Source organism: Melanotaenia boesemani, chromosome 6 (genome assembly GCF_017639745.1).
Source record: "Melanotaenia boesemani isolate fMelBoe1 chromosome 6, fMelBoe1.pri, whole genome shotgun sequence".
In the NCBI taxonomy this organism is placed as follows: Eukaryota; Metazoa; Chordata; class Actinopteri; order Atheriniformes; family Melanotaeniidae; genus Melanotaenia; species Melanotaenia boesemani.
Window position 1 is genome coordinate 26,774,625 of NC_055687.1, and position 15,326 is coordinate 26,789,950.

Here is a 15,326-nt window from a genome sequence, read left to right on the forward strand (position 1 = left end):
CGCCTCACTGCTGTCCAAACAAGAGCAACATGAGATCTTGTGAAGCAGAATGTGTGAAGAACAGATTGATGGATATGTATCTATCTAACCAAGGAGAGGAAAAAAGGGGAGAAGGGACGGCAGGAATATAGTTCTGTTCACCTTGTTGATAGTGACAACTCTGCTTTGTCTGTGCTGCAACTCTTCGGGGCTTTTGGGACACCGGACCACAGAGGGGAGCCTTCTGGAGAGATGTAGCCGTCATGTGAGTATCTTTCTGTGCTCCTGTGTGCAGCTGTAAAATATTGCTTCCCAGCTGACCTGGCCACAGAAGGATTTATTTGAAGAATAGAAACAGTGGTTTGTGTGGCCTCAGAGAGCCCAAGCATAGGTCCAGGGATCTGTGCTACTAGATGTCCCTTCATTTCTAATTTACAACCCTTCTCAGTAGAATTTCTTCTGCACGATGTATTGCTGATGGGGAAGTTCTCTAATGGCTCACATGACAATATGGGGCTGCATGTGTTACTGTAAATAATGAGACACCCTCCACTGTGTTACATTTAATACTACTAGCTGGTCTGGCTCTGTGGAGTTAAGAATATTATTTTGACTTCCTACAAAAGCCAAATCAGCAATGTACTGTTTTTTGTTTCTTTTTTAAAATGAGTTACATTATCTTGTTAAGCAAATGAGAGCAATACAAAAAGGCACAGCTGCAGTCAGACTAACTAAATGGACATAATTAAGTGAATAAATGACTGTTATCCATTGTTGATTTAATTTATTACATTACTGCAGCACAACTCCAGATAAATTTATTTTCATTAGATTTAGAATCTACATTAGCTAAGTCTAGTATGAGCACTCCATTACTTAATTATAAATAATCTCAGAGAAACTTCTGTCTAAACATCTTTATATTTCATATATTTATATATAGATTCATTGATTGTCATCAACTGTGTTGCAGACATACCTAATCTATATTATTGAAATGAAATTATTTTTATTCTGGACTCAACCACAGTTTGTCATCAAAGTAAAACTACTAAGGGTAAATTAGGACATCCATTCTGGCATAATTTTGGCTCCATGACATAAAATTATTTATTGACACATCCAGTTTTATATTATCACATTATAGTGGGACACCTACCTAAACTTTCTTAAGGGTAAAAACGTCAATCCTGGCTCTTAAAGTATAATAGCCAATTTAAACTAATTTCATCTGGTCCAGTATTACTTGGCTGATTTCCATCTACAGAACTTGGTGCAAATATTAGGTTTATTAGAATTATGGCTAGCGTACTAATTACAGTGTCATTGATTAATAGTAAATGTAACCAAAATGTCAAAAGGTGAGATTAACATATGAAAAACTAAAACCAAAATCTCAGGTTGTTTGTTCTTTACATGCTCATTTGCTCCACATGGAGACCCTCAATGCCAAACTAAGAGCTTCTTGGTTAAGTTAAGCAACATTGCATAATTTGCTGACATTTGTTTTGATGGCATTCATAGCACACATTCCTGGAGCTGCCATTGCCCCTTTTTTGGCATCATGTGACAGCCACAACCCACACCAGAAACTGGATATCAACGCAATGGTCATTTTGAACAAGCACCATGGTTGATTAGGCAAAGAAATGCAAGAAGACCTTATTGAATGAAACAATGAAAAGAAATGAAGAGAGAAATTAACAAAGAGATGAGACAAAAGTCAGCATTGGACTGACTTTTACTGACTGGAGAGAGCACAGAGAAGAGACAGGATGCAAGACAGATGCTGAATTAGCTTTGTTAGGTGACATCAAAGTGTGAAAATCTACCAAAGCTCAGTAGTGTAGCTTTGACTACAAGAGGGGTATAAATAAAGGACAAACACAAAAAAGTCTAAATCACCTTTGCTGTTTGCAATGTGAGGGAAGAAATTGCAGTTGCAATCTTTAATAGATTTCTTAATGTCTTTTTATGTATATTAAGTTCAGGCAATGTGTGAAAACACCAGTAGCTGCATGAAGCAGGAGTAAGAAAAACCTTGCAGGAGAAAAATTAGCCAACAATTTCATTTAAAGTGATAAAAGTGTCAATCGGCTTCCTCTTAAAAGTGAATTAAATGTGAAATAAAGACAGGCTCTGTGTGCCTAGACATTGCATGCAGGTCAAAATTGTGCCTTGTTAAAATGAAAGTTTAATCTACCAAGACCTCTGTCAGAAATAGTTGCAGAAAAGCGCCACAGTACTCATTCGGATTTTACACCAACGGGTTCAGTTGCTGTCAGATTAATTGAAAGCAGTATATCTAAAAGTAACAGCTTTAAGTGTGTTGCAGAGGCTGCCGGTTCTCATCATTCAGATCCCATTTAGGATCAAACAAGCAGATGGATTTTAGAAATTGCAATTTCCAATAATTGAAGACAAATGATGTTACTTGGCATAAGTTTAATATCTGATTCTAAATATTTTACAATACTACTATTTTGCAATAACAGGTTTTTCACATAGCTTAAAGGGAGGAAACACAGGCACTAAAGCTGCTCGCCTCAGACAGGACGAACTGAAGAGGGTATCGTAATTTAAATTTTGTATTAAACTGTCAGTCATGTAAAGCTGCACTAGTAAAGAATCAAAATGTGTAAATATGTCCATTTTATGTGCTCATCTAAATGCCTGCATGCTGTCAGCAACAGCAACTCTAAAAATGTCTGATTCTTAATCATTGATAACACATCAGCAGCAGAGTAAAGGTTAAAAAGAGACAATTAATCTGTTTTCGTGTTACCTCACTATACATTTTGTGCTAACACCCAAGTAATATCTGCATTTCTTCTAACCCAGTCACTGAGCTGTATTATGACATACCACTGTGTATTAGCGGACCTGTGCTGGTTGTGTCTATAGAATAAATGTGTGCGCTATCAGCTGTGGCTGCTCATGCACAACTCTGTGTTACAAATAGAAAGAAACGAGAGAAGCTCTGTCACTGACCACAGTCACAACAGAGTGTAGCTGTGATCATGACTGCAGCCTTGGGATGACGCAGCTGTCACTGTCACTGTGACTGTGGCTGCGGCTCAGCTTTGCTTGTTACGATTCTGGCTGTGACATTCGCTTTTAATGGGTGTCAATGACTACATGCAGCAGTTTTGTGTGCGTGCAGTGATGGTTGTGCTGGCTAAATGTTGTATTGACAGTGCTTTATTCCTGAGCTCCTGTAGTGTGCTGGTAACACTTTGTCTTAGAGGCATCATAGGTTCAAACAGGTACAAGTGGATATATCCACAGCACTAATGCTTGAAGCAGATTAACTTACAAAGGTAAGACATAACAACAAACAAGAGTTTCACCCTGAACAGTTGCACGGAGCAGATGGATACTGCCTGAGATCTACTTTTTAAAGTGAGTAGTAAATGCATCACCTTAAGCATCAAATCGGCTTTACTTTATGTATCTGCGGTGAATTTTCTTTAACTGTTGGTGTATTGCAAGTAGACTTCACAAACTTATCACCTGTTACGGATCAGAGGGAATAAAAAGGAAGAGTAATGTGGGATATAACAAATACAGAATACAATAAGGGATAAAACATTTTAAGTCATTAACAGGAAGAAAATGAACACTATCAGGTAGCTATTGTTTAGTTAAACAGTGAACTACCACATTTTGTAATGTAGAACAAGTTGTTGAAGGGAGGATCAGGTTACATAATATAAGCTGACACGGCGTGATCAGATAATAATTTGTGTATGAATATCTGAGAATTGATTGCATTGATTACTTTCTTTGTAAAAAAAAAACCAAAACAAAAAAACTTCAAAATGAACTCTAAACCAGCTGGTATCTCCTCAAGGGAAAAATGAATGTTTATGTAATTGGGAGCATCGGTGTGGTGGGACAGAAGGTGACACTTCGATGACTTGTGTGCTTCCTGCGGCTGAATCCAACTTTATGTGCGTCACCATATTGTGTGGGATGCACGTCAACTTTTGCTTGTGTTTGAAAAGTGCTATAAATGTGCACATCTAGAGAAAGTCTTTTTTTAATCGCAGTACTGCAGAATCTTAGTTTAATACAAGCTTGTAAAACACAAAAACACACACGATAAATATAAATGCTGCTGACATTTCTTTTGCAGTTCACAAATTCAGTTGGTTCTCGGCAATCTTTCTTCTCTAGCTTCTTTTACTCTTTCTTGTTTTGCTCCAAGCTTTGTCACAGTGCTGCTTCTTTTACCAAGGAAAATAAAAATATATAAACATCAACACTGATAATAAAAGTCTTTGTTGTATTTATGAGCCATGAAAAGGACTCTGCTAGTATTTCAACTCTTAAGTCACCAAACTGAATCTCCAGGTTGAACACTGAACCCTAACTTCCCCCGTTACTTGGAGCAGCTTTACTTATTTACATTGTTAAAGAATTACAGATAGGATTTTGTGTTTAAACTCTAACTTTAATGGTACTGTTTTAACTTATGTAGCATTTAGCATTTGCATCCCTTTATGTTTGTTTTTCTGGTTAAACAGTCGATATTTTTCCACTTCAAATGTTCAGGCTGATAATAATTCTACAGGCTTATGATCAGACCATCTGAATGGACTCTGTCTGCTTACTTTACTAACAAAATCAGGATGCTAAGTTGTTGAGGGATGTTTGGTCTGATTTAGAGTGGAGTGGAGTGTCATGATGCTACAAAAGGGTTGAGAGAAAGTTTCTTCAAAGCCATGGCAGAGTTTGACAAGCTGGGAACACACTGCCAAGTCAAATACAGGCTGGAGCTTTGTGAAATCCCTCTGGGTCGAGAGCAATTGCCATCAGGGATAATTCTCCTCCTGCTTATGCTGCATGTTTATGCAGCAACCAAACTGAACAATGATCAAAACACTGATGTTATAATTGCATAAATGGTGGCTGTTTTTTAAACAGTTAGCATAGTATTCAAACTTATTATTTTATATTGTGTAGGTTGCCCTCATGTTGATAAAACACTGGATTCATCAAGGCATGGACCCTAAAGGACTGTATGATTAGTTCAGGAGCTCACAATAACTGCTGGTCATTTGCCAGTTGTTTGTTGGATAGATAAGGATCGATAAGATCGATATTTGTATGGATAACAAGCTGGTATCAGTATCGTTTAATACCAGTTTGATGAGATCAATATTTTTCTTGCAGAGGGCTTTGGGGGGTAAGGGGGTTGGGGGGGGAATCTGAATTGTCACGGGCCCAGAGATTGAACTCATTGGAGTAATGATGTCACTGGCAGAGATCAGGGAGTCCGAGTGGTGGAAGGCAGTAATCCAGGAGATCCAATCAATAAACAAGGCAGAGTTACCAGTCAGAGAGCGGGCAGAGGTGAATATCCAGGTCCAGAAACACAAGGTTGATGGCCAGCAGGCAGGAAAACAAAGGCTGGATATGTGCAGGGAAGAACCAAGACGATCTGGCAGAGAGGGGTTGTCACACACAGGTATATAAAGAGCATAGCGCAGGTGGAGTGCATCAGCAATCAGGTTGGGTGAAAAGGGAATGCGTTCAGGGACAGCTGGGAAATCTGATCCCCGTTAGATGAATCATGACACTGAATTAGTGCCAACTTATAGTAGGTTTTGCTTTGTTTAGTTACTTTGCACTGTTGTTATTATTTTTCTCAAACTATTGTGTGTGACAAAAAGAAATAACCACTGATTTTATTATTTTGTTTCATTGTTTATGTTAATTAATAAACTTTAAAAGCCTAAAATTGAGTTTCTCAGTTCTGCCATTGAGATTTCATTTTAAATGTTTTACTATGATCATAATCATTAAAGGATTGTGAAATTTCAAGCAAAAAATATCAAATGGTCCATATTTAAATAGCGCTTTACTGTACCTGGGATGATACCCAAAGCGCTTTACATCATACATTACATTCACACACTGATGGCGTAAGCAGCCATGCAAGGCGCTCAACCACGACCCATCAGGAGCAATTAGGGGTTCGGTGTCTTGCCCAAGGACACCTCGACATGAACTCAACTTGGCCAAGGATCGAACCGGCAACCCTTGGATTACAAGACGACCGCTCTACCTTGCCGAGCCACGCCGCCCCAGTATCAATATTGATCAGTATCAATATCGGTATTGGCGATATTTGCAGTGGATTTACTTTTATTGAATTTATATAGAAATTTACAGTATCAATCAGCTTTATTAAATACCTCTAAAGAAATTTAGACATCAAGAAACTGGAGACGTATTTTCATAGTTTTAGCTGTGAATGGCTTCTGGCTATTTATGGTCATCAACAGATGTTCAAATAATGACCTGGATAAGAAGATGCTATTTCATCCATTTTCTTTTTTACATCTGTTGATGCTGTTTGCTTTGGTGGTTTTCTCTAATAAGAAGGAGATATAAGCTCTATTTATGTTTGTTTGAATATAAACCAAGCAAGAAATAAACCTTTTATTTGAATCTAAAATTACTTAAAATATCAAGAAACAAAGAAGTGCATGTTGAGGTGAGTGTGTGGGGGCAAGAAATGTAACATTTAGATGCACTGATGCTTGAGATTAGACTGGGGCAGTCTCTCCTCCACTCTGACAGATGACTGAAATGAACGGAATAAGGTCATTCTAAACTAGTTTAAAGAAAACAAAAGCCTGTGGGAAAGATGGTAGGCAGTCCAGGGACAGATGGATGTCTCATCTGTGAAGAGGCCACGCAGCCATGTGCTGTCAGATGCTCCCTGTCTAAAAATGAGCAGAGAAGATTTGAGTTTGGGTCTTTTCTTCCCGGACAGAATGTCTTCAAACTCAGAAAAATGGATTTCACAGAGGTCAAAATCACAACAGAAAAAAAAAATGACAGCAGCATTTCCCTGCTGCTATGGCTCTGACAAGAGGAAGGACTGCTGCCACCATCCGGTTGTCAAATGTCAACCTGTCTTTCTCAGTTTTATAACAAAGACTGCCTGAATCATAATCTTGCATAGATAGTTTGAGCCTTCAATCAAATACTGCTGTATGAAAACCTGCAAGAATATGTTTCTCTTTAGTAATTCCATTCAAGTTAACATACAGTTTATATGAAAGATAACTTATTTGGCTTTTTTTTGTAGGGCAATGATGTGAAACCTTGGAGTGAATTACTTTAGGAGCATGGAAACTGTATTTTCTCAATTTCTTCCTTGAAAAATGTAAAGTTTAATATAACTTTGGGAAGTTTCAGACAAACAGAAATACTTGAAAACCTAATTTCCACAAATGTGGAATAACTCCAAGGTGTTCCAGAAATGCTTACTGTAGGTGGGTGTTTTGCTTTGCATTTAGAGTAAAATAGCAGATATATAGTGTCATGAAAAATTAGAGCCATAAGAAAATGTCAATAAGTCATCAAAACACTGAGACTGACCTTTTCCAAGTCTTTGAATTGCATAGAAATATTTCAGTTTTTAATCTGTGAACAAACCAAAACATTGAATTGAGAAATATTGAGCTAATAATGGCACTAATAAGGATTACATAGAAAAAAAATCCATGGTAATCTAGCCAGTGGAGACATCCTGACTAAACTAGCACTTTCTGAACTGACAGACTAATGGAGAGGCGGACATTTGAGGAGACTTGCAGATCAACAGCTGGCAGCACTGCAACATGTCTCAATAATTTTCCAATGACTGCTCAGTATGTCCCAGAAGAAAAGCTTTTACAAAAAACACACATGGAAGTTTTTAAAGTGCGCTAAAAGTTGGTGGAGGGAGTCGCAGGTATTTTCCTTTTTAGGCAACCGACTGCTCAAACATTTAAGATTTTATTTTATTTGATTGGTGCCATGAAGGATCGGAGAGCCACATCATGACTGGGAAGAAAATAATTACATATAAACTCGACTAAGGGCACTGCTGGTTTGCTGCTGAGCAGAGAAAAGAGCAAATTCAACTTTTCACTGTGACAGCACTTCTCTGTGAGCTGAGGGAACAAAAATGTCTCATCTGCAGGGTCTGAGTAAAAGTGGCTGCTTATTACTAATAGAGCTTTTAAGGTAATAACATGCAATCTTCAAGCTGATACAGAAATAAAAGCCACATGGTCACACATTTATAGTCTAACAGTTTTACATATCACATCACATATTTCCACAAATTCAAATCAGTCTTTGCATGTGTATGAAAAAACACGTTTTCAAAGCAAATTTCTCACCTGCCTGAAAGGATGATTTTGAAATGTGAAAGTCAGAAGTGAAAGATAATTGTTCAAAGGATAAATAAATAATAATCAAGAACAAGAATGAAACAGAAATTCATTTGAGGTGGACACTTAAGCAAATAGATCAATTATGCAAAACACTTCAAAAAGTTGTTTCTACTAACATGGAACTCTGAGGCCAAGAGTTTACTCCCTTAAAGAAGAACATCAGTTGGTATTTTTTTGTTGAATAAATAGTCAAATTATCCTTACTGAACTGTGTTCAAGGATATCAGCTTTATCTGCAGACAAAAGACACTAAAATGTTAAATTGTTTGATTTTTTTTTAAAAAGCAAAACAATTTCCATCAGGTATGCTTATTTCTTCGGCTATAAACAAGCCTGGAACAGAACAAGACTAAAATGTAAGCCAGAAGGAATCCAACATCCTCCTGGGTTTAATGGACTGCTACAGATCAATAAATGGTATCCTTATTTAAATTAAATTGCTATTCTTAGTCTGTTGCTCTGGTTGAAAAAGAAGAAGAAGCAGCAGATAGAGACAACTATCTCTGATGTCTTAAGAAGGGGCAATAGCCCCCACTGTCCTCTTTTATACATTATGATACATGCAAACACCAAAAAACAAAACAAAATTGCACGAATGTATGTTTTAAATGCTTGTTTGACTAAGTTACGTTTTGCTTTAATATCAGTCCTGCTAAATAAAAACACTGAGTTGGTTCTAAACCTCTTACTGCAGCTGTATTTTATTTTCTGCTTTGAGTCTGAGCCCTTCTAGTCATCCTTGACACCAAAATAGCCCCCTTAATAACTACTCGCATGCCACGTCTGGTCCCCTTGTTACCTCTGAGGCACTTTTAAGTTCACGGTTAGTCACCAATATATTAAGCTGAGCTAAAGAAGGAAAAAAACAAACAAGGCAAACAGATTGAAAAACAAAACCTGTGCTTATACTTGTCGGTTGGGTGACACAAATCTCTGCCATGAACAGCCATGAGTTTCCTCTGTGGGTTATTTAACAGACAGCTTAAGCCGTCCTCTTTCAGAAGTCGTTGCAGGCAACAATGTGGCACATTAATGTCAATAGAAGACCATGTAATTATTCTGCCCAGGACAAATATGCTCAGTCATTTAGCATCACTTGTGGCACACCTTCCCCTCCCCTGTAGTCATATGGTAAAATGAGTTGCACTTCCTGCAAAACATGCCTGACAACAGGTCCAAAATGCTACCTTTTGATATTTTAAACCACAGTGTTTATATGGGAAGTTGAATATGAAGCCCAGACTATTTATTGAAGATATTAAAAGTTGCAAATTAATTCATGGCTCATAGCTGCATCTTTCCCTCTACATGAACCAGCAGAATAATGCAGTATGAATATTCTGATGTGTGTGTAGCCACCATCTCATTTTAGTTACCATGAGATAGACAAAACAAAACATCTGTCATCTGAATAACATCTGCACAACTATAGGGGTGTAGCACTTAAGATGCTCCCTGTAATATTATATTCATTTTGTTTCTGGGTGTGTTGTTAGAGTTGCCTTTCAGAGTTCCCCGTAAAGCCACAGGGACATGTGTGCAGTTTGTGATTATAACAGTATTAACAAAAATCTAAGAAAGGGAGTTGAAGAAAACAACGGGAGAGCAGAAATACTGTGTGGTTGTCCTAGAGCCCTGAGAAAAATACTACACATGCTTTGTCGATTATGAAGTCCAGTTATTCCCTCACAAGCTGGGGTGATCAAAAGCAGGCTCCTCTGTTCTGTCATGGCTTTCTTTTTTTTTGGGATTATCCAAAAGGGAGACATTTAGGGTGGCGTTATTGTTTTGTTTTGTTTTTTTTTAATCACCGCTGTGATTGAGGCTTTGAGATGAAATAACAATATGCAATGAGTGTTTAAAAACCACTAATTTCCTTTGTAAGCCACATATCCTCCATACACTACAGCACATTATTCATTTTCAGTTTGATGTCTCAAGGATTTGTCTTGTGGGAGAAGTGATTTTCTGTAGCTGAGAGTGCTGAGTATGACAGCAGTGATCTACTGGTCGAAAGCATCTTTTTCAAAGACTGAGAAGGGAAAATCTCTTGTGCGGTGGCCTTTATTTTCCCCCATCTGATTGGACCTGCTCCCTTCAGGAGAGTGTCACAAGGCATTACAAGTCAATTAAGATAATTTCCACAATTAATAGGTGGAGACAGGGGGGCTATTAAGTTTCACACCCTGTGAGCAATTAGATCTTAGTTATCATGTGATGTGAAGAGATTTGGTGTTCTCACTGGGTGGTTCACTGTATCAAGGTCACACATCTGGCTCAAGGGTTTATAATCTCTTGCATTTAGTCTCTGATCTGAACATGCGGGAAAGGGTGAATAAAAACATCTAAACAGGTGGAACTCATTTATTTTTAACATACGATGGTGTAGCCTGACATTTTTGACTTTTACAAAGGCTAGCACATTGTTACCATCATTATCTAGTCAGTCATTTAGCCTTGAGTGTCAAACTCTCAGAGGTTTGACAATTTAATATGTATCATTACTATGCATTCATGAATGACGTGACTGGTCAATATGACTGTGCTGCACTGTGAAAAGTCCCTCATAATATTAAGTATATTTATTGTAATTCTTTCAATTGATGCTGTGATTCAATGGTTATGAAAGCAACCTTTTAAAATGTCAATTGCATTGACAGTATGGGGGTTGTGACACACACTGGGTGTACCTCCAGGGGTGCCATGGCTATAAATCATAAGATTTGCTCATTTACTTTTTTTCATGAAGAATTTTTAACCACTGACAAAAAAGTTTTTAAATAAAGTTAGTGAGAAAATTCATTGAGACAGAAATGGTTTCACAGTAAATTCTTCTCAGCCAGTAGTGGGTTGCCTGTTCACTTAGCTCACATCAGATAAAGAGTGATAAAAGAAAAAAAAAAAAACTGATATGCAAGAGCAGCAATGTGTCAGTGTCTTGGTCAGCTATGATGACTGAGTTCCTGCTGGCAGCCTGAAGACTTCACAATGACTAGAAGTAAGAATGATGTCGTCTCATCAAGCTCTGACCAAGAATATAAAGCTGTCACACTATGCCTTGTTGCTCTTTTCAAGCAGAAACCACAAATTCTGCTATACTTTTAAGGTTACATACATATTCATCTAAATATTAACATTATTCCACTTCAATATGATATTCCCGTGATCTCTGAGGAGGAAGATTCTGTTACATTATGTATCCCATCTCATGATTTATGATAAGAGTTGCATGACTATTAATCATCTTGTAGCGGTCTCCAAAAAAAAAACCCATATGCTCAGGAAATACGACAGTAATCTTGTCCCTCACCCCACCACACACACACCCACACACACACACACACACCCATACACACCCTCAGTTAGTTTAATGATGGCATTGATTGTGCTTGTTGACCTCAGTTTAACACTCTTCATTTTATACCAACTCGAGACTTCCTCGGTCTACTGTAGGTTATTTCTTAGAGCCCATGATTTAACTTGGGGTTAAAAATTTATTTAGCTGGTAATGAAGGAATTTACATTATTCATCCACTTTAAAATTAAAAAGAGTATATCAAACTATACAAGTCTTTCTTGGAAACACTTCCACAGTCCATTTAATCCTTTTACTCGACATAAACCTTATATGATTTTTATTGTCGTACGTAGTGAAACTGTTGAACCTGCTTCATGAATCAGAATGAATTTGTGCCCCTCAAAAAACCCAACTGAAATATCCTCATGTTTGATACTAAACGGATTTCCTCCCCTTTTAAACTCTATAATTTACCTGCGTCTGATAGTAGAAAACTATGACTGATAGTTCCTCTGGGTTTGCCTTTTTTCCAACAGCTTCTCATCTGTATCATAAACAGTCCACCACCCTGAGGACATCTGGCCAGTGAGAGCCATAGAAAATGGCTCATTAGTGGGTGCCTGAAATATACAGCAGGAAAGCGGCTAGTTAGTCAACTGACAGTCCAGCACATTAGAGCCATAAGATCCATGAAGGCACACACAAGTCATTAGGCTTTGACACACGCTGGGGAGGAAAACCAACAACTTTACTGACTTGGGTTTCCTCACTGTAAACACAAGATGTTATCCCATACAGAATCATTATCCCTCAGTCATTATTCGCAAGTGTTCCTGTTGAGAAAAATCCAGCTTTATGTACAAAATCACGTTTTCATCTATGATGCAACGTGCCAACATCAGCTTGCTGGCAGTGTTGAACGGTGTGATTTCACAGTACACAACCAGCCCCCTTGATGAGAGTGGAGGAGAGCCACAGGGTATCCGAACAGCAGAGGCAGCCAGGAACATCCTTTCATTGTAACCTCGCGTGCATCTCAGCAAACTGATTTTCTCTACCAGTCACATGCCCATGCCACAAGACCACAAATGCCTCTATGAACAGGACAGTGAAATCAGCTTACTGAGCTAACCTGCTCAGTCACCAGATCGCAACTGGGCATTTCAAGGGATGAAGCACTACAAAAATAAAAAACTGCAGCAGAAACCTGCCACCGAGCAACAAAGAGCCTCCCCAAAGGATACAGAGCGCTAATGAAGCAGCTTGCTCTTCTCTGATCAAATGCTGGTCAGGACAGTGTTCTATTACAATGAGCGTACACTCACGCTGAGAAAATGCCCTGAGCTTTCTGACATGTCGACCTACCAAAGGCTTACATTACATCATCACCCCTTTGGCAAAATCTGCTTGGTGAAGCTTCTGTATGACTTCAGATGAAAATCCTTCTGGCTAATGCATACATAAATCCTGGACTTAGACATTAAAGCGTATCCTTAACCTGAGCTTGAAATCAAGCCATTTCCTGCCATTCAAGACCTTGACTGCTTTGGGTTTTTTCATACTTTGTTCTGTTATTTCTGTCACAACCTGTCGCCGATCATCTTCTCTATGATAACTGCAATTAGCTTCACCTCGTTCCATTATATAAAGTCATGACAAACTCTGACCTTCACAATCATAACACCTCTGCAGCACATATTCACCTACTTCAAACCAGACTGTCACAAAGTTACAGAAGAAACTAACAATTTTCTGTCTGTGATTTATAATTCAAGCCAGTCTAACATTCAAGTCTAACATTGTTCTGTAACTTAAACTTTGCAGTGTGTTTTTATCCCCCTAGAATAATGCATGCATGGAAAATTGGGTTCTTTTTTTGCACACCCTGACCTTGATAAAATGCATGAACGTCACTTATGTTTCATTTTGCAGCACGTGTGTCTGCCATCATAACTGTTCAGTCATTAAAATTATTCAGCTGGAAGATTAAATAAAAATGGTTGTTATACATATTGCATGCAAGGTAAAGTACATTCAAATGGCATTTCATTTTTGTGCCTTTCTTGAGTAAATTCCAGCTCACCCTGGGAGCAAGGAAAGCTTTGCGTAACAAATGCAGCCATTTGTTTGCTCTATAGTCTGTAAAGATACAAACGACAGAAAGTCAAACTGTTCAACATTTCACTCATTTAAACACATCGGAGACTGAATTTCAGGCACTGCTAGCCTGGATTAATGACCAAGTTGTCTCTAAAGAGCTGTTCGGTACCCTGGATTCGGATAACATGAGTGACAATATTATCTAAATGCTGCCTGCTATATGTTTAATACACCAAACATCCTTAAAAATAAAACACTAGCAAACTGCAAACTCTTTAAATAAGAGAAAACAAGCAACACAAGTTCATTTTTTATATTTTATATATAAATTAACGATTTATACATTGTTGATAAAGAAAAAAAATACAAATTTTTTTGATCTTACATGAGATTTACATGTGAAATTTTACACAACATATTCAATAACTTACAAATGCTTTATCTGCATAAAAAATATATCTCTTTACAAAAGTTCTTTAATATGTACATATTCATATACAATGATTTTTGAGTGAGATAACAACTGTGTGGCACATTTGAAAGCAGTCTATTCTATTCTGGAGTCTCTTGATGAAAGACCAACTGAGTACCGTTTGTACCAGATTCATTTCCTTTCCCTTCCATAAGAAATGTGAACTCGCAAAATAGTACATATCGATAACACAAGACATTTTGCCAAAGAGTGCCATCAAGTATCAAAACTGTATAAATATACAAAATGGAATAGCAATGACCAGGAGTCAACATAGTGGTACAAAGTACTATAGCAGCAGTTGCTATATTGGATCACTTTTCTCCAACATGCACAGATATGAAACTATGAGCTGCTTTTCACCTCCACTCCAGAGATAAACCATCTGACATCACTCTGCTATATCATTGCAAACTGTGCAGATATGTTACACTAGTGTGCAGTTTTACTGATACGATACGTATAATGTTGTCCTTCAAAAACATATGCCTGTACAGTATTCAAGGCACTGCAATGATGTAGTAATGTGATGACAGTGTCTAATTAATCTTTCTTTTTTAAAACAACTGGCCTAAAATGATGGTGGCTCATGTTTAAGTGTGCAAATACTTCCATGTATACTGTACATTTGTTGGCAGAAGCTGATGGTTGTGTAAGACATTGAAATGACTTTTTTGTTTCAGGAAGGGGTTAAGAAAATAGGCCGATGCTGTGTATACATCGAGAATCTAAAAGTAGGAGTGTGGATTGAGAATGTCCTGTCGAAGGCACAGTTTCCCAGAAATAAAATAAAATAAACAAAAACAAAAACAAAAACAAACAAAGGAAACCTGCTAGGTTTGTGAATACTGGTTGAACTTATTGATTTTAAGTTACTCTAAGGCAGAGGCATGTCATTTTTTTTAAAGCATAATAAAACACAGATAAATTCATCCACTTCAGATGACCCACATAAACAATATGCACTGATACACCAACATTCAGACTTAAATAAACCTCTGGGAAACCTGGCCTTTTCTTGGTTCTGTGCAATGTAAATATTCACAATATTGTCTTTAAGTAAAACCTAAAAAAAAAAAAAAAAAAACTCCTACTTTTAGATTTCTTATATATACAGGCTCATGGCTGGGGGTATTCACTTCAAAAGTGGTTTTAATTTGGGAAATTAAATGTTTCTGAGCTCAAAAATAGAAAAACTAACCATATTTCAAAAACAAACTTCAGTTTTTAAAAATGG